Source organism: Haliotis rubra, unplaced genomic scaffold (assembly GCF_003918875.1).
Source record: "Haliotis rubra isolate DU_JTF1 unplaced genomic scaffold, ASM391887v1 Scf450, whole genome shotgun sequence".
Lineage (NCBI taxonomy): Eukaryota > Metazoa > Mollusca > Gastropoda > Lepetellida > Haliotidae > Haliotis > Haliotis rubra.
In genome coordinates this window covers 836,957-854,880 of record NW_025767136.1, presented here as the reverse complement: position 1 = coordinate 854,880, position 17,924 = coordinate 836,957, and positions in this window count along the sequence as shown.

Here is a 17,924-nt window from a genome sequence, read left to right as displayed (position 1 = left end):
CCCGTATGCTATATATGTTATGTTGTACTGTTATCGCAAAAACAAACTGGGATGAGACGGATCGACGTCAACGACAGGACCAGAACCAGTTTTGCCAATCCTTAGTTTTGAACAATGTTCCCAAGACTGTTTCAGGTGCCTTCATGGGCCGCCGCTGCTCATCATTGATTATGTTGTTATTTCTATAGCATGTTTAACCCCCATAATATAAAGCATAGTTACTATTTTCAGTTAGTATACGTAATCTTTTCGCTGAGCCTTCGAATTATCTAATAATGTCTACAGATATAAAATACTGTAGAAATTTCGGCGTCGTTTTAGAAAATAGAGTTGGGTTTCATCTTTGCACTTGGATCGTCCTCTGAGACAACATCACTCGTCAATGAAGCAACCACTTCTTGTCTCACATTGCCTCCGATATTTAACTAGAATGTGTGAAACTGCGTAGTTCTGTATTTTTATGTTCACGGTGAGCTATAATGCCATGATGCTGTTTCATTTGCCATTTGAACATTTCAGAAAGCGTCTTAAGTAACAGAACAAACGCCTTCCTATCTCACGTTGAGCTTTTCAAATGTAGCGGTGTCATCTCACTGACATCAATACAATCTGTTGTGATTTCAATGAGTGATTCAACGCATATCGATAACACTTTAAGAAAGAGGATCACTCTCAAAGCACTGTGATTGTAAGGATGAAAAACAGTACTGTAGTATTGATTTCCCCCTTCGTGATTTAAAAACGAACAACTTTAACAGAATAATTAGTTTTGAAGTTTTGAATGGTTCATGTCTAGACTTTTACAACTCTGTTGTAAATACAAATTAATCTTAAATAAACCTCTGCTTAATTAAGACAGAGTCTATTGTCAGATTCTGCCATGTTGTTTATGAATTGTGGCCAAATAGTGATGACACCAGTTGCTCTCGAAGAGATCGGCGTATCCTGCCCCAAAGGGCACCCATTATAAACATATGAAAGGGCAAGTCAGTTGTTCATGCGAAAACACATGGGGACATAACTCATTTCTTATGAATGTGGAAATGGTTTGGGGCATTTAAATTGGAATTTATTTTGGTAATTGATCAATAATATTTGGGCAAGTCCTTCTCACATGTACCATACAGCTTGGTGAAAGCGTCACTTAAGCCTTGAATGTAATACGGATCAAACACTTTTTATGGGAAGGGAAATTCCTATGAAGCTCCTTGAAATCCTCTTAGAAAGAACACGCTGGATTGTGAAATGTGGAACATAAAGATTGTAGCAGCTGGGATATTGCTTCACAAAAATGGAAAGTTACATTTTGGAAAAATGAAGTTTTCCGCTCATCTCACTCACTCTTGATGTCGCAGTCTCTGAAAATATTCAATATATTCATGAAAAGGAGCCCCAGCGAGATGGGACATTCCTGAACCTGAGAAATCTAGACTTGCTACAATTAGGGACTTAAGCATTGCAGGGAGGGATAGGCAGTAGGGAAACTAATGTGGTTCAGGGACTGTGAGACAGACTCATCTACCAGAGGTCTCTTTGCAAACTGAAATCACCTCAATGAATGCTCTCAAGTTATCCGGACGATTGGCGTTTCTAACAGTAATCTTGATTTCGGGGTTTTATAGAAGGTTCATTTGAATTCAGCGTTTAAGGCCTTTAGGGGTCCGAACTGGCACGGTTTCATTACAGAAGCTTTATTGGAATTCAGGGTTTCTGGCCTTTAGGGGTCCGAACTGGCACGGTTTCATTACAGAAGCTTTATTGGAATTCAGGGTTTCTGGCCTTTAGGGGTCCCAACTGGCACGGTTTCATTACAGAAGCTTTATTGGAATTCAGGGTTTCTGGCCTTTAGGGGTCCCAACTGGCACGGTTTCATTACAGAAGGTTTATTGGAATTCAGGGTTTCAGGCCTTTAGGGGTCCGAACTGGCACGGTTTCATTACAGAAGGTTTATTGGAATTCAGGGTTTCAGGACTTTAGGGGTCCAAACTGGCACGGTTTCATTACAGAAGGTTTATTGGATTCAGGGTTTAAGGATTTTAGGGGTCCGAACTGGCACGGTTTCATTAGAGAAGGTCTATTGGAATTCAGGGTTTAAGGCCTTTCAGGCTCTGAACTGACATGGCTGCATTATAGAAGGTTTGTTGGAATTCAGGGGTCCTAACTGACACGCTCACATTGTAGAAGGTTCATTCCATGTACAACACATAAACACTTGGACTATCACATAGATTCAATATGCCGCAACTGGGCTTGGTCGAATTACCATTCCATCATTATATAGGTTATCACGCGAGTGTGTTTTTGGATGGTTAATATCCTGCATTATGAATAAACATTGTATTTAGCGAGCCTTGGCGAGCTAAATACATAGTGTTTATTCATGATGCAGGATATTAACCATCCCAAAACACACGAGTGTGATAACCTTTTTATCATACAATGTCATTCTTACTTTATAATTTAAAAAAATGCGATTTCATTCGCCACAAATCATGAAACTAAACTTCGTGGAATGTGTCCACATATCTATGACGTCACAAATATGTGCGTAGTAATACTTGACGTCACAAGCTCGGTGACGCAATTTTCTACTGATCACTCATTTGACTGCGTTACGTCATCTAGTTCCTGTCAGTTGTTATGTTAAAGTAAGTATTGTTGTCAACAAATCTTAGCTTACGTTTGAAAAATAACAACAAACTCGCGTGGAACTTCAGAAACCTTGAGTTAACTTTTTGAACAACAAATACACTTTAATGTTCTCGTGACATTGTGCATCTGGATTCCTAGTGCCGTTCTCTCGCTAACACTGACAGGCGGTCGATGTTGGTATCTTCGTAAACCTATGAATTTCTATCTTCGCTTTGTAATCTACTCCATCTATCATAACCAGACATGAATTTTCTGGGATCAAAGCACTGACAGTACCGTAACCACGGCCGTCAATCCGGACACGACCGCGAACCATTGACGCCATGTTTGTTTAGACTGTGAAAGTAGTCCCTAAAATTTGCATATGACCTCTCTAATTTGCATCGATATCCGTATATGACCCCAACTGATACCGAAAATATCCGTTGGCTTTATCCTGCCGAGAACACTATCCATTGTATGATAAATTGGGTTATTGCCTCTGGATGAACCTGTGCGTAGCTTGATGATAGACCTAGTACATTTCGTAGAGAGGACATCAATGAATCCTTATAAGTACAGTCCTGAAGCTGTTATTACAGACGGAAATATCGGCCTTTCCAGACTGATTGACAAAAACAATCATAAACTGTATCCTGGTCTCTGATGGAAACGAATCACATGGCCTTGTCAGAATCAGCTTTCAAGTCTTATCTCTGATCCCACCTGTCGACGGTGTCCATTTAATCATCACATACATTAATTGTATGTCTTTGTTATAACTAGTATTATGACAATTGAAGCTTGTTTGTGACTTCTGTTTGCTGACAATATTATCGAGGAGACATTGGTCTGTCTGGTCTAGCTCAGGCCCGAAGGTTAAACAACCCTTCAATGTTTCTCAGTTCCGAAATTATATGGCTGCGTGCAAATAAGTAGCATGAAAACCTAATCCTGTACGGATGCATGTGGTATTGCATCACCAGACCAGGGTTATTGTCCACATGGCCAGACTAATACCTGCTTATTACGGCACTGCTAGGTCGAAGTACGCTTTATACAAGGGACAGTTTGAGATTGGTCTCCTCCAAAACGTGTGATGATAAACGACAACAATATACGTTAAGATAACAACGGTAGAACGATGCCCTGGTCCAAAGTTGTCTCAATCAAATCATACACGCCCCTTTCTGATTTGTAATTCTTCAACAACTCCGTCCCATTCACGTGAGTTAACTTTTTCGAAAATCGAAATGTTCTGTTTAAACATTGGTTCATAAAATGATGAAACAATGTTTGACAGCGAAGGTAGGTCAGTCAGGACGCATGATCTGGCACCAGCTGTTGTCTGTGATATTACCCAGTTCTCACAACATCATTGCTTATTTGGTTATTATATTCTGTTACATCTTTGGTGATGACAAATTATTCATGGTATAATATATAGTAGTATATGAAACATAAAGCCTCATTATTTATGTCAAGCATAACCAGTCGCTTTTCTTTATGTAATCAGTCCATAATCTTTAGTTTCTATTCCGTATGTGACCAGTCTCTTTTCCTTGTTTAACCAATGTCTATTCCTTATTTAACCAGTCTTTTTCCTTATCTAACCAGTCTCTAACCTGTATGTAACCAGTATCTATTCCTTATTTAACCAGTTTCTTTCCTTATATAACCAGTTTCTATTCCTTACGTAATCAATCTCTTTTTCTTATGCAACAATCTCTATTCCTTTTGTAACCAATCTCTATTCCTTCTGAAACCACTCTTTATGTAACCAATCTTTATTCCTTATTCAACCAGTATCTTTTCCATATATAACCAGTCACCATCAATAGCATAAATATCAAAATTGAAAATCAGTGAAAGAATATTGTATACATCCTGCAAACAAAAATAGTCAGTCTGTATCCCTGGTGTAGGGTGAGCCCCTGTGGTTCTGTATATAGAGTAAATATTTTTCTCTTGGACAGGCCGTTGCTTCCATCGCTTGCCATGTCATAACAAGAGACGTCGTAAGAAGGTACCTTTTGTTTCCTTGTATATCACTGAAAGAGAGTGAAGACAAGGACAAAGGATAGTATATTGAGTAGGGTATTAATGTTAAACTGTTAAACAGCAGCAAGGTAGTTAGTGAACTACCACTAGCACTGGCATTTGTGTATCAGTACAATACTACATGCACATTACACGCAAGCACGCACGTACGTAGCCATGTGAGTGCAATACTCTTGAACCCCATTTTCACCTCACCTCGCCATGTTGTAGCACGTCTATATCCCAAGCATAGTCAGTGTACCTAACCTATAACAGTCTCTACGCTCCCATGGCAGCTTTAATGTGTTTTCACTTAGATAGCATGGCAGATTAATTTGCAATTCAATTCCTCGCTAATCCCAAGCCAAATATGCAAAAGTTAACAGCACCCAACGAAAGTCAATTACATATCCATCACCACCTAACAGTAAACGGAACGAATGACAAGAGCTGTTTCTGTTTTCTTTGGAGGGGCGTCTCACATTCTCGGAAGTCACCTGACTTATGGACGGGATAACAAATGCATTACAGAAACACGGAAAAGGCTTAGCCACATGTCGCTCGGTGCAATCTTTGAAAATATCTTGGCAGTTACAAATGACGTCTTTTGTGTGCGAGTGAGCGAAATATCATTAACGTTCTTTTTGTGGATGGAATTTTGCTGTAAGTGAAAATGATGTGATGTTAACAAGCGTTGGATACAATTAATCTGACATTAATCTCTTGGCCGAGTTCAGTAAATCTTTCTAATCAGACCAAACAGCGAGTACAATACTGACGTGTTATCACCAGAAACAGAAACGCTGGCGTTACGTCGTATGTACCGTTGTCTAAACAAGGCGGATAAGCAAGATGATAAGCGTAAGAGGATATTCAATTTTTGGAATTGTTTAGAAACTGACGTAATAGTATCACAGTATCTTACATTTTTTTAACAGTTACATAATTGTCCTGTACGAAAAATCGTTTAAAGAATCAGCAATACGAATACATACTCAATATACAAGAAATACAAATTCCGGATCCAGGAATTGAAATTATTCTTCAATTTCATAATGTGAATTGAAAACATGTCGTTTATCGTTGCATCAGTCTATGGACATTTAACCTCATAATATGTTTGTTGTGCGAGGTCAGTGGACAAATCTTGTACTTGCCTTTGCATGTGTTTGTGTTGGGAGCTTCTGGTAGAGCAGGATACATGTACGGACACCTTGTGTCATCACTGATGGAAAGCGATTCATAACTACATGCTTACGATCGCAAATCGTTTGTCGACTTTCAACAGTGATTTCCTTTAAATGTGATCGAGTGTCGAGTGTCATGTTTTCAATTCGGATTCAGGGCGGTGGGGTAGCCTAGTGGTTAAAGCGTTGGATCGTCACGCCGAAGACCCGGGTTCGAATCCCCACATGGGTACAATGTGTGAAGCCCATTCCTGGTGTCCCCCGCCGTGATGTTGCTGGAATATTGCTAAAAGCGGCGTAAAACCATACTCAGTCAGTCAGTCAGTCAGCCAATTCGGATTCAATTCGGATGTATCAATTTGAAGGACAAGAAGACATGAAAGTTGATAAAGGTGTAAGAAGTAGTGTTGAAACATCATCGATAACAATAAGGTACTTGGTTCAGGTGATTAAATGTTTCAGATCCTTGAGGAATTACTTGCATAATGAAATCATGTTGGCCCTAGTCACCTTCCAAGTAACCGAGACATTACGCCATAATTACATGGTACACATGAAGGCAGAAATACTCCCTAACTTTCAAATATCCTTCCTTCTCCCAGTGAATATACAAAAAAGGATGACACAAAATGATATAACCCTTAATCTAATTAATGATAACTCTTAGATCAACAACAGTATTATCGGTATGTCGATGTACTGACAATATAGAATATATATATTTAGTATGTAGGAACACGGATGGCCCAGTCGTTTGAGGAGACACGTCTCTTTGGCGTGACCGGAATATATGATAGCGGTTTTGAGTCCTTGACTCGCACGATATGTTTCCAAGTTTATGAGCATCATATCCAAGATTCCTTGGTTTCACCAAAGTTGTAAACGTTTAAGTGCTGCATCGTTTCGATGTTTCTTCCTACACCTTCGTCTTAAGACCCAAATACTTTTCAAAGTGACATAGAACCACAACTACTAACTGCCATGTGTAAATGTGAATATGCCAAGTGATGTGGCAGTTTGCCGGATCATACATGGTTCTTTCAAAACGTGATTCCAAAGAACCCACACCCTAAAACAAAATTGTATGCGCTGAAGCTTAAACTTGCACTTGTACATACCAGATGCCATATATTTGTATGATATAAAAGTCTCAGAAAACAAGACAGTGTTTTCTCGTAGATGTTTTTGCATGAAATACTTAATATACCTCATCGTGTTTGTTCAATGAACTCGTTACAATGTATTCCAATGGCCCGCAGACATTATAATTTTGTGACACCCAACGAATACTTGATCACGAACACGCCACGATTCTGATAAACACTTCAATGAATAATGACCCTTCTTATTCATATTCCTCCAGCAGTTTTCATTTCCAAGAAGAACCATAATTCAAGTAGAAAAACTAAAACCACAGGAAGGAAGAGTTCGTATTACATTTCATGTATGCATATAAACATTACTCGAACGTTGCCCGGTTAAATTACTTGCACGAGCCAAAATAATAAATGAACCAGTCACATGGCTCACATTGAATGTTACACAGTGTTGCCATGGGATTTGGTGCCCAATGAAGCATAGTTCTCAACATATATTTCATCTCAGGTTTTCAAAAGTAGTTTAAGCAAGAGATCCCATTAAATGATGCCTGAGATGACTGACGAGGTAAAGCCGTTTAAACACATAATTTGGGGTTTTCAAGTAAGGCACATTGAACCATTGCTACTAATGTACGGCTGAATATGATGAGGCCATCTACAATTTGAGTTCACAATCAATACCAGAAGGTTTTATTTATGAATGTATGGAAATTGTTTCAATGCACACACGATATGATTGGTGTAATGTTTACGCCGATTTCAACAACGTTATATCACCGTGGCTGTTTATAACGCAGCATTCAGCAAGTTTTGAGCTTCGTGATGGCGGTCTGTTAAGTCGAAATTGGACTTGATAGTCCTTTTATTGACAGGCATCAATCTTTAAATCCCCATTCCACTGCAGAAGACAGCGTATATTGTATACGTCAACCACTTTCTGAAAAATCATGTGTTCGATGCTGATAAACCCCGAAATCCCAAAATGCATGTATCTATTAATCGAACCCAAAATGCACAACATTTGTCTGTAAAATGATACTACAATTTATCCCTTGGCATATTCGAATCGGCATACTGAAAAGCATCAAACTCTTTGCAAATGACAAACGAAGGTGTCTATTAAGGAAGTCTATTCTTATGGCAATGTTTGAATCAGGTCATGACCCGGCATGTCCACTTCCATATGATAATAATAATAATGTTAAAATTTGTACAGCGCCTGAAGTAAATATGAGTAAATGAGCTATTACAGTTTGGGCGGCCTCGTTGTTAAATTACTTAATAACAATAGGAACGAATGCAACGTCCGATGACTGATAGTTTGGGCCCACGGGAAGACTGTCTGTCAACAAATCCCCTGCTAATGCCACACCATTTTCTTATTCTTTTCCTAGAGCAGCCCATTAAAAAGGAAGGCGGTCCATGTTGTCTTTATGGTACTGTCTATACAACCTTTTGTGGTGTTCATGTTTACTTGATCAGGAAGGATAATGAACGAACACAAGTCAATTTCTTTAACGTTGAGTTTTTCTCAGAGACCAGTGTTGCATCGGGTGCATCAATGAAGAGTTGTCAACGGCCGGATATAGACCTAGCAACCGGAAACATGCAGAACCTTTCACTACTGGCTACGATAATATACCGTGGAGGAAGGAAAGTTCCAAGGTAAATCTCTCGAGATGAGTTACAGAAAACGATGAAAGAAGTACAATTCGCCCGTCGCGGTGTATGCGAGGAGTCTTCGCTTACGTGAAAATCCACAGATAACCGACCGCTTTGATAACTCCTAACAAAGGAGCTTTTACAAGAATACAATGAAGGGGTTCGAACATATGTGGGAGTGTTAGAACAAAAGAAAATGCACTGTAAAATATTAAATGTCTGTAACCTTACAGTAGGCACATTCTATTGTCCCCCATCTTATTTAGAAACAAAGTCAGACAGCGCCATACTCACAGTGGCGAATTTCATCCACCCTGTGGACGGCAGTGACTTCATGCCTCTTTGATCTCTCCCACATACTGCCACAGTGGTATTACTGAAGTCCATCTATTAGCCGCGCTTAATCAAACTCAATCCCCGAAGACAACGCTAGAAAAGGAAATTTGTCAAAACAACATCATCTGTACACTAGTTCCACCTACTGGTAGATGTGTTGTCCCAATCTGCCACGGTTCAATATTCCATGGGAGATTGTGTGTTTGTGAGTTAGTGAGTGCGTTTAGTTTTACGCCGCACTCACCAATATTCCAGCTATATGGCGGCGGTCTGTAAATAATCGAGTCTGGTCCAGACAATCCAGTGATCAACAGCATGATCATCGATCTGCGCAATTGGGAACCGATGACATGTGTCAACCAAGTCAGCGAGCCTGACCACCCGATCCCGTTAGTCGCCTCTTACGACAAGCATAGTCGCCTGTTGTGGCAAGCATGGGTTGCTGAAGACCTATTCTACCCCGGATCTTCACGGGTATGTGTGTTTGTGAGAGGGTTTAGTTGTACGCTGTTTTTAGCAATAGCATAACAGGGGTAACCAGAAATGGTCTTCACACATTGAAACCGAACCTGGGTCTTTGGCGTGACAAGTGAAGGCTTTAACCACTAGGCCACCTTGTAACGCAAACATTAACTGCTGTAAGATATATGATCACCACCTTTGCACTAGTCAGGACTAATGCCGGTTCTAAAATGCTACATTTCGAGATACCATCTGAAGTTTAAGTTTACTTCACTCGGACAAAGACACCGTATACCAACTCCGAGGCGACCAGTCATTGTTGTGTACCCCGAGAGACAGGGTAATAACAAGTACCATATTTTATCTTCTCTTGTGTGACGCCATGATGCTATCTCCAGGCATACACCCTCTCCAAGTAGACTGTCCTTAATGGAAGGATTATGTTATACAATACTGTGACACCGGCAGTAACAATCTTCAATCTGCTAAATATTGTCCCTTTGCAAAATACGTTACATTTACGTTACGTTACAACGTGTTGTCTCATACGGATGTTTTGTTATTATATTTCTTTTGATCCGTCAACATCTTAGAACATCTTCACGTATTACAGATTGCCAACGGACAGTGTGATGTGAGCGTTCTCGACAATTAACGCCCGATGTCTTCGACAACCTGGATAATGTGTCAATTGCTTGTAATCCTCACCCTGTCAACAGCCTCTAAGCGTCTGTGTAGGATTTCTCGGTGACCAAAGACGCGGCTGTCTGACCTTTCCGATGTGAAGTGTCTTGTCACTTCCGACCTTTTGTGTGTAGTTCTGGATGTGCATGTGGATATTGCATCTTGCATTGATCGATTCAATAAATAGGTCAAGTCGCAATTTCTCAATTATATTTCTAATGCTAAATTCAGTTCTGATTTAGCATTAAAAAGAAAAATATTTGCTTGAAATATTTTTCCTTCTGAAGCTGTAACTTTTCATATCGTCTTCGTCGGATACGACATTCTGGTTTTTGTTTTCTCTCGAAGATATTACTTTTGATTGAACTTCGTTCAGAAATGGAACTACGTTAAAAAAGACAATAGATTTTGTTCCGACCAAATCCTTTTTAAGAGAGTAATGAAAAACAAGAATTCTAAGCCGTGCCAGTACCTATTTTTCATGAAACTTGCAGACTATTACTGTAGCTGCTATCCATGACGATAATTCGTTTGGTTGAAACAAACGGAAATAAAACCAATACGGTTTTATTGAAAATATTCTTTTTTTTACTTGTGTGAGATGGTTACACTTGCTCACATGCTCCTCTGGCGTTTTTATTGAAAGTTTCCGCTGCTAGTTAGGATTATGCCAACTTTCAGTGAGTGAGTACAGTTTTGCACATATTATAGCCATATTACACCATGGATGTGAGGTGACTACAGTATTGCAACAGGGGCATCAAAAAGGGGCTCCACGCACAAGGACAATATGCACCCAAATGGAGAATCGAACCCAGTCTTGTTGGTGTAATGCTGAGCGCCAGGCATGGTAACAAGCGTCATCGTGTAACATGTATGACGCGGTTGGTGATCGAAGCCTGACCTGTAAATTGTATGAGGGACATCAGCGTGACGTGGTTGTGTCCTGAAAGCTCTTTGCTATTGGCATACCACTTAATTTGTCTTAGCAACCGAATTAGAACCCTTTGCGTTATTCTGCATTGTCATTTTACTGGACTCTCTTTAACAACAGAACTCTGGATTCTCCTCACCAAAGGGTTTCTTAACTCTCTTTCTGGGGTTCAATACCGCGTTTGAAACCGACAATCTCGGACGCAAATGAATTTCACCTTTAGAGTTTTCCAACTTTTAAATGACAAAGCCTGGTTGTTGAGAAACACATGGACTCTATTAATACATCCGTCAGCAATATACGTCATCGATTTGTTCAGAACTTGTTGTCTCACGCGGCTTAGAAACAATCCAGTTATATGACCACGACCTGGAATATCCTAATCTGGACGACACAAAGCATCGTCCTACGCCGTCTACCAAGACGCTCGGCCTTTGACAACTTTGTAAGTGTCTTCCTACGACAAGCTGAGGGAACTATAATCTAGTACAACTATTGTAACTCAGACTACCCCACACGCACGCACGCCCACTTGTGAGTCTGTGTGAATCAACACTTTTGAAGTACAGAAGTTTCCTCTGACGACGTGGTATCCTTGTTTGTGAACTTATGTGAACATGTCAATCTTTTTAAACGCTATAAATATAGTGACTGATGTTATGGAGAAATATGAAGGCCATCGTCAGGTGCATAGCAATTTCCAGTTTCTTCGTGTAATCCCGATATGGTTGTCTTTATATTTAGATAGTATTGGGGCAACCGTAACATCAACAATCATCGCCCGGGCTTTTAGATCTTAACTGGACACGACAACGTACTATCGCTGATCTTAACCAGTTCGGTTTGGTTGACTGAGGACCCGTTCTTCGCCAAACATTAAAGATAGAATTGGTTAGAATGTCATACCTCAGAGAATATATGCTACTTCAACTTGTCTGCAGCTGTAAATGGGGTTAAGGTTAATAAGCACCGCCTCTCACTCTTCACCTTTAACAATCAAATCGATAGCGATAAGCGCTGTTAACTGTTCAACTCACGTTGTTATTATTTTTATTGACAGTTCTCACCCGTGCCTGCTTCCACCTTTTTACAAGGGACTGGACATTGGACAGTTTCCCCTGCCAGGAATATCCGAACCGGCGGAAGGAAATAGGTATAGCCACAAGTGAGGTAACTGTGCGTGTTCTATAACTCCTGCCTTCCTTCTTTCTCACTTGAGGGAAAAACTCACATTTGTCGTCAATATCTTTGAGGTAACTGTGCGTGTTCTAAACTGACTTTTCTTCTCACTTGAGGGATAAACTCAGCACATTTGCCAGCACACATTTCCTACTCTCACCACAGATGCTTGACACAAATGTCATAGGTAATATTAACTCTTCAAGTTTCTTTGAAACTTCTTTTATCTATAATACCTAATTGTTTAATGTATTTTCAAAGTGCACCGAAGATATATCTCCGTTCAATGTACTTCACAAACATTCGGCGTATCCCCTATTATCATGAGACCCTACCAACGAAAACATTAACCCACCAGTAAGGCGCCGGGGTAGAAATGGTCTTCAGCAACCAATGCTTGTAAGAGAAGACTGAAGCAATCGGTAGCCAGGTTCGCTGGTTTGGGAGATGCAGGTCATCCTGACAGAGATGACTGGATTGTCGATTTTTTTATCAAATGTAGTTTGAACGATGCTGAGTATGGCCTTAATCCACAAACAAACAAATAGACAAACCAACCAAACAAACAAACAAAGAAGCAGTCGCCTTAATCCTTAGCGTCCTCTGGGGCGGTGGGGTAGCCTAGTGGTTAAGGCGTTCGCTCGTCACGCCGAAAACCCGGGATATTGCTAGAATATTGCTAAAAGCGGCGTAAAACTAAACACACTCACTCACTCACTCACTCATTCACTCACTCACTCAGCGTCCTCTATAAATGTGAGACAGTGGACATCTTTCGTCACCGGATAGTGCGTATGTACATGTACGTGAGACACTGTCCTTGCTCTATGTTATACCTATATCTATAAATACTGACTGACATGGTCAAACATCCAGAACATCAAGCAAACATATTGGACGGCAGGGTTTGGCATCAGCAACCACATCACTAGTGACAGCGTCGACGATGAAGAATTGTAGTCTGACTTAATGCATGTGACATCTGCGAAGCAGGTACATCGTCCACTTAGGTCATGTATGTATTCTGTTATGAGTTTACTGTTTAATACTTCCGTCTCCCGACTGAAATACAAACTGGGAGTAAACGTGCGCTCGTATCCATAAAAAAAGAAAACAACCGACAAAACACACATCATAGGAAACATCAAGAGTATGTTTGGTTTTTGTGTTGCGATAATGAGGTTATCAGTTCAACAACGTGAACCTTCATTCACATTAAGGTTAAACAACTTTCTTGTTATGGTTTCGATATTAACAAACCTGAATATGGCAGTACATGTATAGTTGTGTAACCAAACAAATCCGCTTGTACCAATACTCCCACTGACAATGTAATTTAGAGTGTTACAATTTTTACTGACTAAAGTGTTTGTTCAAAACAAATTCCTTGGAACAATTCCTGAACCATGACAAAAACAACTATCTAATGTTTTATCACACCCACATTATTTCAGCTGTCAGTATTTATAACCGCGATACTTTCTGACGATGACACATGGTGTGTCTGCACCAAACCCGTACTCGCGGATGTCACCAAAGTCCCATGTCACTTCGGTCAGTCCTCAACATGTAAGGTGACCAATCGTGGTAAAAGTAAATAAAGTTCACAATCGCGTTAAACTCAACTCGCCCACCCAGACCGGCTGTCTAGTTACACAACATACATTAGATTAAAACATATTTTTTGTCATGTTCTCGAGGATTTGCTGATGGGGCTTCGAGGAGAAGACTTCAGTCTCCCTGGTGCAGTACAGATTAACGAGAGGTTTATGGGTCTAGTTTGACGTCTCTCCGTGCTCAATACGCAGCTCGGCACGTAAAATTCTATCAAACTGACAAAATGGTTCTTGAACGTATTGAAATTAGGAGCATGATGGAGTTAAATTGGAAGATTGATTATCCTTGAAAAAAAATATTTCATTTTGAGAAGAACTGTAATGGTTTCAGTAAACCCGGGGCCAGTGCCTCAAGCGAGTGGATGTCTTGTAAGGCGTGGACTATCATCATGTTCTCACGGGCGGAGCGCCTTTAACTTAAGTACAGTGGACTTGAATAACGAGAACAAGAGCGGAACTGCCACTGTTTTGTCACTGTATCAAAGTTTTAGCTGAAGCCCTTTCGCTTCGTTTATGATCCCTTTCACATGAATGGATTTAATTTGGAAAACATTTTGGTAAAATGAAAATAATGCTATTTGTAATTTGTAACTGTCAGGAGAGAGGTGGTAAAGTAGTCCATTTTTTACAGTGTCCACTCGATATCCTAATCCGATCCAGACATTGATTTGGGTTCTCTGCCTTCGGATTGCTGGATAATGGCTAAAGACGTTACTTGATTATTAAAACGTGTGGTGCAATACGTTTTCGTAAACGTAACCACGAAACTAACTTCGCTCTCCATTTGGTTGTTTTTTGCATGCGGGCTGGTCTTTAAATCTGGTGTATCTATTGCCTCGTATTACCACCACCACCATCATCATCATCATCATCATCATCAGACGGTAGAGAGGATTCCATGTCGACTTGAACATGATTCTGTTATACGCCATACTGGTAGTAAGTTCTGTGCACATTTCACAAAATGTTATTCAATCATCCAAACGTATGTTGGTTGTTTGGCTGATGAAGGACAGGACCAGCCTCCTTATGCTGCAGTTAACGCGAACCCGATATTGAAGTCAAGGATGTCTTGACTTCTTTCTTGGCATCATTTCGTATTTTACTCTAACGTCAGTGAAACATGATGTGTTGTGTGTCAAGGTATCAAATGGCAACATGACTCTCTTTGCCCGAAATACTAATATACATTGCAGTCGTATATGTCATCGCCAGTACGAATATAATGTTAACTGTCCATATATGTGAATCCATGACACGCTCCAGAGCTAATTCTAGCTCCTTCATCAGTTGAATGCTGAGTCAGTGCACAGAGTTTGGAATATATATATATATAGATATAGATATATATAGATAGATAGATATTTATATACGTATAGATAGATAGATAGATAGTTAGTTAGTTAGTTAGTTAGTTAGTTAGTTAGTTAGTTAGTTAGTTAGTTAGTTAAACAGATAGTTAGATAGAGCATGTTAACACAACGCAAGGTGAGAGAATGTACAAAGATAACAATGTAAAGTCGAAGCCAATGTCGATGGACAGTTTTTTTCTGTATTGGTGGGCTGCTCTTCCCATGTAACAGGTACATGATTGCCAAATGTACCCCACTGCCCCCGTTACGGAAAGAATTGGACTAGGATCTCTTGCTTTTGAGTTGCCCTCAAGTTGCCAGGACATGCAGTTCCTCCCACAGAACGCTTATTCATGAGACGCATCGCCTGTTTTAAGTTTAACAGCATCGTGCATCAATTTCCATTACCCATGTATCCTATAGGACCTAAGAAAGTAATAAAGATTGATACATTTTATGTACAACAGAGAATCCCCGTGGCTTAACGCAAGCGGTTTGATCGCAAACAAGACAAAAAGGGGAAGCAAAAATCACTCCCAGGCAACATATCCGACCAGTGTGAGAAAAATAGATGACTGTTTTCGACAGACTACAGGTTGTTTTAATCAACCTAAGAACATGAATCTGTCAACGGAATTCTTCAGAAGAGACTGTATGGGGGATGGCTATATCATCCGAGCAACATAGGCAAATCTATCAGAGACGGTAAATGGGAAATCGGTAGGGGTGCTGAAAATATTTTCATAAATTGGGACATAATTTGCAAGAAAAACGTATCATGATGAATGCAAGTTAATGACTGACAAATAAAATAAGTGTTTATTTTATCTGTTAAGATAGAAAAAGAAAAGAAACTATGAGCAAAGAGAACTTTAACTCCAATTGGCAGAAATGTAGTATTAAAATCTTTGCTTCTACCTAAACTTAATCATCTTTTCAGCGGTATAACTACTAAGCCAAAACATATAATAGAAAATTTTCAGAACAAATGTTTTCAATTTATCTGGAAGTTTAAACCAGCCAAGATCAAGAGGGAGGTAATGTCAATACAGCCAAAATATGGTGGCATTAGTGTACCTGTTGTAGAAAAAGTAATTGCAGCTTAGAAATGAGGATGGATTTAAAGTGGGCAATCATATTTTTTTAAACTGTAGTGAATACAAATGTCATGACTTTGGCTGATAGTTCATATATTCATGAACATATTGCTCCAAATATTCATAACACTTTTTAGAAAGAGGTATCGCTATTATGGAGCTTATACCTGAATTGTTTTGACACTAAAGAAATAACTATTGAAGACATTATGAGCAAATCAGTTTGGTATAACAATTCCATAAAAATTGATGGTAAGCCCATTATATTGCACAGTGGCATAAAAAGGTTATATAACATTTGTGAATGATTTTATTAATGAACATGGTAAAATATATGAGTTTGATGAATTTGTTAAAAATATAGAATTAGAACCAGTTTCGTGACCTATCAAGGAATTAAACAGGCTATGTTGAGTTATTTACAAAATATAATAACAATCATTTAGTGAAAATTTCTCAAGGACCAATATTGCCATTCAACATCTCAAAAATACATAATATATCTGGATGTAAGGTACTTCTGAAAGGAAAATTCTTAATGAGCCTAATTTTACAAAACTTAAGACGTACAAAAAAATTGGGAAAGTTACCTAGGGCAAACATATACTGATTCAGAATGGATAAACTATAATTTGATGGTAAAAAAATGTTCTCAAAGGAGTGAATTAAGATGGTTTCTGTTGAAAGTTTTACACAACATCCTGAGTACAAACAGTTATTTATTTAAGATTGGTTATGTACCATCAGCAGCTTGTGCCTTATGTAACGAACCAAATGAAACAATTTCACATATCTTATCTAAATGTTTATATTCTGTTGATGTATGGGAAAAGCTATTAGAATGGATTGGAAATTATACAGAAGGCAGAATCACCTGCAGTGAAGGACATATATTGTTTGGCTTAAAGGGTAAACATAATAATCCCTTGAATGTTGTTAGCATGATAACAAAATCTCTCCTTTACAAATTTAATAGAAAAATGACTAAACCAAACTTTTTAACCTTTCAAAAAGATATAGTAAGATACTACGAAACCCCAAAGTTTATTGCATATTCAAATTGCAACTTTACAAGCGTTCATGCCTTCTGGTCTTCTTTCCATTTACTGTTTAGAAATCCTCTACACTGATTCCTGAACATCGAATACATTATTTACATATATATGTATTTAGGATACCACCTCACCTCAGTATCGTGTGTTGTTTTATATATATATATATATATATATATATATATATATATATATATATATATATATGTGTGTGTGTGTGTGTGTGTGTGTGTGTGTGTGTGTATGTGTGTCTATGTATGTGTTGATAATACATTTACCACAATAGCCATGAATTTTGATGCACACTTAACCTATGAATGTTCAGTAAGGATGGAAAAATGTAACTTCAAAAGATGGAAATAAATGAAAAAAAAAAAAAAAATAACTGAAAAAAAGGACAGTGTCTCACGGACATGTACATACGCTACATACATACAGGGCGCTAAGGCTTCTGTTTGATTGTTTGTTTGTTTGAGGATTAACGCCATGCTAAGCATAGTTCAAACTACATTTGATTTATAATCGAGTCTGAACCAGACAATCGAGTGATTGAAACCACGAGCAACGATCTCCATAAAAGACTTGCATCAAC